Source organism: Lepisma saccharinum, chromosome 6 (genome assembly GCF_977018435.1).
Source record: "Lepisma saccharinum chromosome 6, izLepSacc3.1, whole genome shotgun sequence".
In the NCBI taxonomy this organism is placed as follows: domain Eukaryota; kingdom Metazoa; phylum Arthropoda; class Insecta; order Zygentoma; family Lepismatidae; genus Lepisma; species Lepisma saccharinum.
In genome coordinates, this window is record NC_139234.1 from 37305782 (window position 1) to 37318939 (window position 13158).

The window sequence follows — 13158 nt, forward strand, 5'->3', positions numbered from 1 at the left end:
TTTTTCCCTACATATTCACATAAAGCAATGAAAATACAAACTGCTAATTTTTCATTCTATTTTGGTTATTTATTAAACGGTATGTGTTTGTATTTATATTTGATAAATTTACTTTGCTCTTCCGGCCATTTAAGTCAATGGAGATGATGAAGAAGTGATAAAATAGATAAATGACCAATCACAGATGATACAATTCAATCTATAGGTGTACACTGTATATAACACACCTTATTACTGACTTCCTTGACCCTGGATGTACAGGGACAAGGAAAACAAAGAAATAAGCATCTTTTTCTCTTCGGAGATGTTGAACCTAAACCAAAAAGAACACAAATAATGAACTCGACAATGTAAATTTATGAGATTTAGTAAATCATTTGATGAAGTGAACTAATTCTGAGTGGACTAATCGCAAAGGACATAATCAGCTCAGAACATCTTCATGGGATGTGACGTAAAGTTCCCGCCCAGCGGCGTTAGTGGCTATCGCATCTCCTTTTCCACAGCCTGTAGTACACATCCTCGTATAGACATTGTTCTTGTTCTGGTGTTTAATATCTGCATACTGCAGCACTGTCGTTCTGTCATTCCACGTGACTTCACATTGAAGTGATGCATTCACTTGGCCGGTTAAACGTCATCGCACGCAAAAACTTCAACCGTTACCATGGATATGGGCCAGGGCTGATTGAAACTAGGGATGGCCAAACGGATCCGGATCCGAAAAATCCGGATCCATTTTGATCCGGATCCGGATCCAAAAGTTACGGATCTGGATCCGGATCCGAAAGTTACGGATCTGGATCCGGATCCGAGAGTTCCGGATCCAAAAATTTCGGATCCGGATCCGGGTCTGAAAGTTTCGGATCTGGATCCGGATCCGAGAGTTTCATATCTCAATCCCATTATAATATTACCACACCTTAAAAGGTATTATGACCTTCGATTACAAAGAAGTTTTTCATTAGTTAGTCCTACAAGAATTTTTTTCAAGTGTTGTTCCTAAAATACTTTGCTACGCATCGGCTAACACACTCGTGCACAAAAAAATCTTACTTGTTTAACATAAAATGTCAGAGGTGATTTTCTAAACGCCATTGAAACGAATATGTATTCATTCCAATGTATTGGAAATGAAAACACACATAAATGTGAGACATTCCATTCCTGGATGAAACCTTTAACACATATAACAAGATAGAAAAGTTATACAAAAATTATACAATTGTTCTACAGTTACAGTTTTACAAATTTAAATAGAACATTATAATATATGCAGTGTTATATAATTACAAAGTGTAAGACTAACAAGGGAGGTTATCTAAGTGTCCCCCTCCAATTTCCATGAAACTTGGCAGGCGTATAGTGGGGCCCAAATGAAGAAATACGTGTTTTTTTGTTTCACCTAAAAAACTGTTTTAGGGGGCAAGACCCCCTCAAATGTCAAGATGAAAACAAATTGAAGTGAGGATCTGGCCCCTGCGTCCCTCCGATTTCCATGAAACTTGGCAGGTGTATAGTGGGGCCCAACGGAAGAAATACGTGTCTTTTCGTTTCAGCTAAAAACGGTTTTAGGGGGCAAAACCCCCTCAAATGTCGAGATGAGGACAAATTGAAGTGAGGATCTGATCACTGTGCCCCTCCGATTTCCATGATACTTGGCAGGTGTGTGTATAAACGGGCCCAAAGCAAGAAATACTTTTTTTTTTGTTTCACCTAAAAAACGGTTTTAGGGGGCAAAACCCCCTCAAATGTCAAGATGAGGACAAATTGAAGTGAGGATCTGACCCCTGTGTCCCTCCGATTTCCATGAAACTTGGCAGGTGTATAGTGGGGCCCAATGGAAGAAATACGTGTTTTTTTGTTTCAGCTAAAAAACGGGTTTACAGGGCAAAACCCCCTCAAATGTCAAGATGAGGATAAATTGAAGTGAGGATCTGACCCCTGTGTCCCCCTCCAATTTCCATTATACTTGGCAGGTGTGTGTATAAACGGGCCCAAATGAAGAAATACGTGTTTGTTAAGTTTCGGCTAAAAAACAGTTTTAGGGGGCAACCCCCCTTCAAATGTCAATATGAGGACAAATTTAAGTGGGCATTTGACCTATGTGTCCCCCTCCGATTTCCATGAAACTTGGCAGGTGTATAGTGGGGCCCAAAGGAAGAAATACGTGTTTTTTTGTTTCAGCAAAACCCACTCAATTGTCAAGATGAGGACAAATTGAAGTGGGGATCTGACCCCTGCGTCCCCCTCCGATTTTCATGAAACTTCGCAGGTGTATAGAGGGGCCCTATGCCCCCTGTTTCTTCCTATGCCATATTTAGGGTGGTTTCGGGGTCAGATCCCCACTTCAATTTCTCCTCATCTTGACATTTGAGGGGGGAGAGGGGTGTAAGGGGTGATTTTCCACGTAGTACACCCAACTGTCAACCTCACTTCCACGTTAGTACACCCTGGACTGCGTTTTGCAGACGAACGAGGCTCTGGCGACTGGCACTCTGGCCAGTATAATTTTGTGTGTGTTATCCTGTTTTCTTGTCATTGTGTGTGCTGAGTGCCCCTTTACAGCCTCAGCTTTTAACGAAAGTCAGAACATTTTACGCTTTTAAGATTTTACTGATGCAGCGTTAGAGTTGTTCTTTGTAAAGATAAGGGGCTGGACCCCGTATAATGTGACGGGAGCAAAATAGCCTAAGTGCTGACGCTCCCAAAATTTTAACTTCAAATTCAAATTCAAATTGACATTTGAGACACACCTGCCAAGTTTCATGCAAATCGGAGGGGGAGACTTAGACCTCCCTTGTAAGTGTATTAATTAATTACACGCGCGCGCACGCACACACACTATATATATATATATATATATATATATATATATATATATATATATATATATATATATATATATATATATGTATGTATGTATATTAGCGGGTAACAATATGTTATAAGCACATTCTTACATTCCCAAGAAGCGCATGTGGGATGGCAAAACGGATCCGGATCCAAAAATTCTGGATCCAGATCCGAAAGTTCTGGATACGGATCCAAAAATACCGGATCCGGATCCGAAAGTTCTGGAACCGGATCCAAAAGTACCGGATCCGGATCCGGATCCGGATCTGAAAATTCCGGATCCGCGGATCCGGATCCGAAAAATTTTAGGATCCGGAACCCAAGGATCCGGAACCAACCGGATCCGGATTTCGGATCCGCCAGGATCCGGATCTGGCCATCCCTATGAAACCTACTTGTAACAAAAACTCATTACTTGGTCCCCGGTGCGTTACCACAGGTAAGTCAATAACCAACTTTGAGAGTAGTGAAATACGTCAACAATGATGAAAGTCTAGAACCTTTACAATAGCTTTATTTAAATGTTCCATGTGCTTGAATATACACGACGTAACGCAGTACTACACAGAATGCAATACAAATAGGCTATACTTTATAGTGTAAATCTCTTGAATTTATACAATCATTTTATGAGTTAAACTTTGGTCATGGACATATTGCTAACCTTGTCAGGATAGATCCTACTAATTGTCTATCATTTTGGAGCTGTTAGTTTTCGTCCAAGAGGTTAGATGGCGCTAGTCACTTCTGTCTCCAACGGAAATGTTGTAAAGTAACTGATTTCCGCGTTCGCCATGGCTTATGGGACTGGGTTATCCTCATATACATTATCCTTGGCCGAGCCTTGAAATACGTACTGTATGTCACATTACAGTAGCTCCGGCCAAATAATGGACTTCGAAATTATATTTTTGTATTTTCTGTCGAAAGCCAGGAACGGTCACGTGAACCGCTGAACCAATCCGCTTTGTCAAGTGTCCGTGATGAGGGCGATTTCTCGTGGTATTCGGTGTTGCCAAATTTTTCGTTTTGAGTAGTTTTCGAAACAGGTGGCACTCTTAACAAGGCCAAGCACGGAGAAGCCTAATTATGGTTGCCGCAGCGCAGCAAGCGAATGGGTCTCCGATTTCGTGCCTCTCCCTGAAATGCGAGCGAAGGAGGTATGTTGACAGGAAAAGGTGTCGTGTACGACTGGACAAAAATCAGGCGTGTAGCAAACCAGCAAACGGTAGCAACACCGCTTCCCCCCCCCCCCCTTTAACTGGAGGCAGAAAGGCTGGGTTTCCTCAAGTCCATTCTTTGGCCGGGCGGACTTTAGATTTTTTCGACTTTTGGAGCATACTGCGACGCTGGCAATGCTCGGAAATAAATGTTTTGAGTGCTACACAAAGAGTCGTGAAGCATCCTACTAGTAATTAGTAAACTTTTACTTGATTCGGGATATATTTTGTGTGTGCTGGGGGAAGGGGGGAATGGACGCTATTCCCCCGAAAATAAATACTGCTTTTACATTACAAATTATATTTTATTCTCCGACAATATCAGAAGCAAGTGCCCAATTCCTACCACAAGAATGAAACACATATCCGGCAAAATGCAGTTTCCGTTTCTAACCTTCACGTTCCGGCGTTGCCTACGTCGGGGCCCGATGAAATTAAAATTTCGTAAAAATATTGTTTTATTTAACTTTCGTCTTCTTCTTCTCCTTGATAAATGAAAATTAAGTTTATTCGATCATAGGCGTATAGTCTAGTGTACTGAAGAAAATTAGATATAATTTTTAACTCTAGGATTCATAGTTCTCGAGATAACAATTTTGGAATTTGGAATTTCACTTTAAAATAGCACGGCTTTTGTATAAGAAAATATTTTTCTAAGAAAGTGTCATCAGTAAATGCGCAATTCTTGTTACAAGAATGAAATACGCATCGGACAATATGTAGGAACTGTTTGGAACCTTACGTCCAGGCGTTGCCTATGAAATTAAATACTTTGTAAAAAATACGATTTTTTAATTTTCGTCTTCTTCTTCTTCTCTTTGGTGAGTGAAAATTGGGGTTTTTCCAACAATGGTCGTGTAGCTTGGACTGTACTGAAAGAAACGAGCTATAATTTGTATCTCTAGCATTCGTAGTTACTGATTCATATTTTTTTCAAATCTTCCGCAATTTTAAACTTCCCGCTAAAAACGCGCTGGTCGTTAATGGGTCTACCTTTACTGTGCACTAGTGCCTTGCAATAACAAGTTGAAATTTTGAGACACATTAGAGGAAGGTCTGATTATGTAGTGTATCCAACTTGGCTTGGATATCTCTTGTCGCTTCTGTGCCACACCATTTCGAAAATCCCCTATCTCCCGGTGATTTTCCAATTTCTTGCATATTCAGTTACATATACTATGGACTGGGTGACAGATATCGAGGCAATATAATGCGTGCATACTGAGCTCACATCAGGGTTACTACTTACTAGAAAAATTAATGCCACCTTTCTGGGTGGATTACAGTTGAGTAGTTGTATTTGTGGTGGGATAAACCCGAGAAAGTATGAACCCCCCCTCAAGCAGATTTGCTATACTTAAAACAAGCTTAACATGAGCATATGAGCTTTTTGCTCAAGTGTGAAACCCCGTATAATCCAAGATTTTTGTGAAAATGCCCTCGGGAATTTCTCAGAAAGTATGACCCCCTCAGATTGATTTGTTTATACTTACAAAAGGCACTTCTGAGAGATTGTTGTCCATAAATTTGTTAAAAATATGCCCCTCTTGTGGCCACACTTAAAACTAGGCCACCCACACACACACACACACACACACATACACACACACACACACACACACACACACACACACACACACACATATTTATTTCTGGTTTAAGTTCAATTGAGCACCAGGCTCAATTTGCATATCTAGTATTAAAACAATGTAATTCTTCTAGAATTGCTCTGTGACTCTCTCATTTCTTACATCATAAATATATGATTTTTCACCTATGAGAATGACACTACATATGGTGTCTAATACATGTCAGTACTGCCAATTGTAGAAAACAGTAAACAAAATTTGCCTGTTTTAGAGATATTCCAAAAAATAAGCAACAACAACAGAGCCATCTATGTGCAAATGCCTGAACTCGGTGAACACTTGGGAACAAGTCAATTTTTTTCATTATGTCAATATTTTTAACTTCTTTTGCCAGTAATAGGGAATGGTAGGAAGCAATAAACAAAGTACTTTGGAGCTGAAAATGCCTTTCTTAAGACGTCGTATATTACTAAAATATCTTTAATTTACATATTTCTCATACCGCCGTATCTTGTTCTATTAGGTTTGTTCAATAAAATTGCCTCTTCAAGAAAATTGCACACCAGCAAAAGAGGTACCAATAGGGCAAGATACGGCGGTATGGGGATATGTGAATTGTTGGTTTCTTCAATCCAGATAAATGGATTGAATTGAAACTGGGATATTTTGCATTTTCCGTGTAGAGGAATTGGCCATGGCGCAGCTCCTCTACACGGATCAATATTCGGGGGAGTTTCTCAGATTCCCGCGGAGCGGCACTTGAAGCAACAGCACTGCGAGCAGTTCATTTCGAGCCCAGCACCGGCGTGTCGATCAATATTTGGAGCAGCGATCCTTTACAAAATTGATTAGTTCCAGACAATTCCGCTCGCCTCGCTGGGGAGGCGCTGCAGTCTGGATTGCATGTACGCTCAGCAGAAAAACGGAATACATTCAGAAGAAAGTACTTCGGCAAAAATGTTAGAGAATAGCTCATGTTTCTGAATGCACCCCCAACATACCCCCACCCACCCCCACCCCCAACATACCCCCACACCCACCCCTACACCCACCCACATCCATACATATTTACTTGCAGACAAGATTGGACAAGACAGAACAAAAATAAACAAGATTCAACAAGACAGGACAAGAATAGACAAGATTCAACAAGGCAGGACACAATATTACAGGTTAGAACCAGTGCAGACAAGATTTAACAAGACAGAACAAGAATAGACAAGATTGGACAAGACAGAACAAGATTCAACAAGACAGGACAAGAATAGACAAGATTCAACAAGGCAGGACACAATATTACAGGTTAGAACCAGTGCAGACAAGATTTAACAAGACAGAACAAGAATAGACAAGATTGGACAAGACAGAACAAGATTCAACAAGACAGGACAAGAATAGACAAGATTCAACAAGGCAGGACACAATATTACAGGTTAGAACCAGTGCAGACAAGATTTAACAAGACAGAACAAGAATAGACAAGATTGGACAAGACAGAACAAGATTCAACAAGACAGGACAAGAATAGACAAGATTCAACAAGGCAGGACACAATATTACAGGTTAGAACCAGTGCAGACAAGATTTAACAAGACAGAACAAGAATAGACAAGATTGGACAATTAATAAACAGAAATTTTGCTTAGCTAAAACAAACAAAGTTTTGATTGGCTAAAGCAAGCAAGGTTTTGATTGGTCCGACAAAACTATAAAAGCCAGGGCACAGTGCAGATTCTTCACCATTGCTGGATCGGCAGTGGAACCCACAAGTGGGGGATAGAACCTGAACAGGCTCCACCAAAGTATAGGAGACTTGAAGCATATAATTTGGCGGAATAACCCAAGTAAGGTCATAGAGACAATATACACTGATACAATAAAAGCCAATTTTTGGCAGGGGGGCCAAAGTGGTTCCTAAATACAAAATCTCAAGAACTAATTGACATAGAGCTATGCAGTTTTTTTGTCTGCACTGAACTCAACTGATCCAGTATAGAATTTTGATTTGAACCCCAAGAAATTGTATATAAATACCAAAGCCAAAAATATTAAGTGTATATACACATATATACATACACACACAAAGTACAGTGCTGAACCCCAACTGATATTTTTTATTCAGTATAAAGTTTTGAATTGAAACCCAGGAAATTGTATATAATAAACAACAACAAAAATGCCGAATCAAAAATATTGTAATCAATGCAATAAAAATATATCCAGCCCCAATTGGGCGAAGCACCAAAAGATTTGTAACCCGGACAAATACAGAACTCCCACAAAAATTTGCCCCAAATGCCATAGAAAATATAACATGGAATATTTTACATATAAACATAAAGATACTTGCTCTGTACAGTCATCAACACAACCATCCGCATCTGGTCTGAAAAGAAGGCACGAAGCACCTCTTAATGCCAGAGCAGCAAAGCAGCCACGCTATGAACCCATCCGTAGCAGTTTTAATGCCCAACTTAGGGATTATCGGTTTGTATCAGAGCCAAGATGCGGCATTGAGAATTTCTTGAACAGTATAAATTCTAATCTCCAGGCAATTCTAAATGCACAAAATGGTTCTTATAAGCTCTCCCTTAAATTGTTTGTACAATATAAGAAGCCAAATAGCACAAAATTTACACAGCCCCACATAACAGAAACTGTACCTGTATATTCAAATTCAAATTCAGACACAATAATAGGCAATTTGATAGATCAATTAAATATCAAACACTCTGAATTTGCTGCAAAAGAGTCTGGATGGAGCCTATGCGGTTCATCACACAAGTTATATGTTAATATTTCTGAATTCTGCCCATTACAAGGATCTACATATCTGCCATTACCTGCTAATATCAAAAACAAAAGAGCCGTGGTTAATATAGAAAATACCGACCAGAAATGTTTTCTGTGGTGTATATTAGCTGCTTTGTTTCTAGTTTCAAGGCATCCTGAGAGAATAAGTTATTACAAACAGCATGAACATATTTTTGACGATGCAATAGAGGGTTTGGAATATCCAATGTCAGTTCAGAATATTGATAAATTTGAAAAAAAGGCCAGGCACATCAATGGCAAACAATTATCTATTAATGTATTTATTTGTTCCACTGGCAATTGCCCGATAGCACCTCTCAGAATCAGTACACTTGATGATGAATCTGCAATTCCGATTGATCTGCTCTTAATTGAAGGGGATGGCACATATCATTACACTCTGATACATAATCTTGAAGCTTTAGTGAGAACACAACTAGACAAATATAAAAAAATATTTAAGTTGTGCAGAAGATGCTTAACTGTATTTGATGGTAGAAAAATGGTGAATGGTGTTTGTGAAGAGAGTGCAGAAATTGCTAAAAACAAGTTAATTGAGCATCTGAAATACTGTGGGAACCATAAACCTGTTCATATGGTGATGCCCAATCCAAGTGAAAATTGCAAATTCAAAAAGTATGAAGCCTTGTTGGAACACCCAGTATTTATTGTCTATGATTTTGAATCGAACCTCAAATCTCTTGCATTCTGCAATCCAGATCCCGAAGAATCCTCAACTACACCATATCAGTTACATGAACCTTCCAGTTTTTATTATATGGTTGTACAGGGTGGTGTAGCTAGTGAGCTGTGCTTATACACGGGACCAAATGCCGTCAAAGAATTTGCACAAAGAATAGAAAATGAGTGCCGTGACATAGCATCTAACATCTTATTAAAATCAAAGCCTATGTTGCCTTTAACAGAGGAACAGATTGAAGATTTCAACAATGCAGAAAAATGCCCGGTATGTGATTCTGAATTTTCAGATATAAATATCAAGGTGAAACACCATTCTCATACAGATGGTAAATTCTTAATGGCCCTGTGTAATAGCTGCAATATTAAGATCAAGAGACCAAGATTTATCCCCATATTTTGCCATGGAGCATCCAATTATGATTTCCATCATCTGATTAGATACGAGGGGTTTGACAAGCAGAATTTAAACATTTTAGCTGAAAATGATGAAAAATATATATCTATTAGCAAGATAATTAAAGTTGATGGTGTTTCTATTCAATTAAGATTTCTTGATTCTTACAGATTTTTATCTGCTAGCCTGCCTACACTGGCAAATCAATTACCTGATGATCGATTCAAAATCACACGTGCCTCGTTTCCAAATCAGGACCTGAAATTAATTAGGCGGAAGGGTGTATATCCATATGACTATGTCACAGATTTTTCTAAATTTGATGAGTGTTCCCTGCCACCACAACAAGAGTTTTACAGCAAAATCAGAGGATCTGGAATCACTGATGAAGATTATCACCATGCCCAGTTGGTGTGGAACGATTTAAAATGCAAGACATTTGGTGATTATCACAAGGCATATTTAAAACTTGATGTGACCCTCTTAGCTGATATATTGCAGGCATTCAGAAAATCTTCTATGCAAAATTATAAACTTGACCCAGTGTATTTTTACAGTGCCCCGAGCCTAGCATGGGCCGCAACGTTTTTCAATACCAAAAAGCAATTGGATCTGATCCACAATCAAGATATGTATCTGTTTATGGAGAAAGGTATAAGAGGGGGGATGGTGCAATGTTCCCAGAGATATGCCAGAGCAAATAACAAGCATATTATGCTGCCTGATTATGATCCAGCACGGCCGTCAAATTATATACTGTATGTAGATGCAAACAGCCTCTATGGTCATGCCATGATGGATAAATTGCCATATTCAGGGCTTGAATGGGTTGAAGATTTCAATATTGAAGATCTTAAGGATTTTGATGACAGTGACTATGGCCTGTTCTTAGAGGTTGATCTGATAATTCCAGATCATTTGCACAATAAATTTTCTGATCTGCCCCCAATTTCCGAGGTTCAGTGCTCACCTGGCTCTAAACAGAAGAAGCTCATGATGACTCTGGAGCCGAAACAGGGATATGTCACATATTACAAAAACCTCCAGTTCCTGATGAAACATGGTGTCCAAGTAACCAAAGTTGGCAAAGTCTTAAGGTTCAGGCACTCAGAATGGTTGAAACCATACATTGATACAAACACGGAGCTTCGAACATCTGCAAAGAGCCAATTTGATAAGGCATTGTTTAAATTGATGGTGAATTCAGTGTATGGCAAAACAATTGAAAATGTCAGGAAACATACCGATGTTAAAATAATTACTGACCCCAGCCTGAGCAAAAAATTGGTTGCAAAGCCCAACTTCAATTACAGAAGAATTTATGATGAGCACATGGCACTTTTCAACATGATGAAAACAAAGATCAAATTTGATAAACCTATTTATGTAGGGGCTGTGATATTGGAATCGTCCAAATTACATATGTTAACATTGTATTATGACGTGCTGAAACCTTTTTATGGTGATCGTGTAAAATTATTGTACATGGACACGGATAGTTTTATTCTTGATATTCAAACAGAAGATGTTTATCAAGATATGTCACAGCCTGAATTGTTTCAATACTTTGATACCAGTGAACATACAAAGATTCAACACCACCACAACAAAAAGGTGCCTGGCAAATTAAAAGATGAGACACTTGGTGATGTTATTGTGGAATTTGCTGGGTTAAGTGCCAAGGTGTACAGTTTTAAAACATGTAGTGGGGCTGTTGCCAAAAAAGCCAAGGGCATTGGCAGAGTAACTGTTGACAAAGATCTCCAATTTGAAGATTATAAAAATTGCATCAAATCCCAGAATTCAATAAGAACATCAGAAAATAGAATTCAGAGTGAGGATCACTTGTTGACTTCAAATGTTGTAAGAAAAGTGGCCCTGGACCCACATGATGATAAGAGATGCATTTTACCATGTGACATACATACTTTACCTTGGGGGCATTGTGATTTGAAAAATGGGAATCAATGCCCAATTACAGAGCATGATTTGAAATAAATAAACATGCCTATGAACTTATTTGGGTTCAAAAAACAGGCTATTATGGACCTGCCGACACCACAACCCTCTTCTGATATGCTGTCTAAACTGAGTGGCTTGTTAATTATTCATCTGAACAGCATATTTACAGATAATGATGATGAAACAGGCAAAACATTGTACATATTTAACAATAATTTAAATCATTACCAATTACCTGTAGGTGGTCAATTGCAATTTATTACAACCCCTGAGGGTGATGTCAAGATTTCAGTAGGGAGAAATATTTATAGAATTAAGCACTCAAACATGGTTTCTGGCACTGTATATACTGTTTCTGCTGGTGACTGCTTATATATTGAGGTCCCTGGATCTTATGACAAGCTTATACCCTTTTTTATAGAATTAAGAATCAGATATTCTATAATAAATAACCATTAAAAGAAAATGCCTAATGATATATTTGGCCATACAAGACATGAAGATCACAGTGATGAGATTCTGATGCTTGATGTCAGAGTGAAAAAATTAAGAAGTGATTTACAAGCTTTACAAACCACACTCAATGCCAGTCTTCAATTAGAAATTACAAATTTACAATCACAATGCATGGACCCTCTTCTTAAAATTGATTCCGAACTCAAAGTGCTGCTTCAAAAATATACTGATTTGGCAACATTAGATAATTTTCAAAGTTTAGAAGAAGCTGTAGCAGCTCTTCAAGCCAAATTTAAGACCCAGGCCACCAACTCCGAACAATTGAAACAGCAATTGGAAGAGCAGATAAATAATGTCCAGACACAGCTCCAAACAATTGTCAAAAGCATAAAATCACAGGAAGATTTTGATCTAGTCATTTCCACTCTAAAAGAACAGATTCAATCACTCCAAATACCTAATTTGGATCCTCTGCACAATGCCATAGCCGAGGTTAAAGAAAAAATTGAGACACTTGAAAATTTTATGAACAATTTGCCATCTTCTGATGCTTTGAGTGCAATAACTCGGAGTGTAGCAAATATTAAGCTGCAACTTGAAACATATGAAGATTTTGGAAAAATTCAAAGTACCATAACCCATCTTGAGGGTACCATAGCAGCAGTGCAAAATGATTTGGCAAATGTACAAGAAACTCGCCTGCCCGGTATTGTAGATACACTTGTCAGTGTCCAGCAACAAATCACAAAGCTTGAAAACCTCAATACTGAATCTGAGCTGTCACATTTTCATCACTTGATCGATGATATCCAAACAAAGCTTGAAATTTTACAACAATCCACACCCACTCAGGCAGATATAGCCCTGCTCCAAAATGCTATGCAAAATGTGGCTGATGCTTCTGAATTAAACAATGTAAAATTGGCACTTGAATTTTTACAAAATACAGTATCAAATCTTCCCACATCACAGGAACTTAAAAATATTAAGAGGGCAGTGAATAGGATATTGAAATCAGAAGATATCAAGAATATCCAGGCAGAGATCAAACATCTCACTCAGACAGTGGCCACTCTACCAACCAATCAACATATTAATGAACTGCATGCCCTGTTTGAGGATATCAGAAGACAGGTCCATGATCTTACTGCTCAAAATTCAAAAT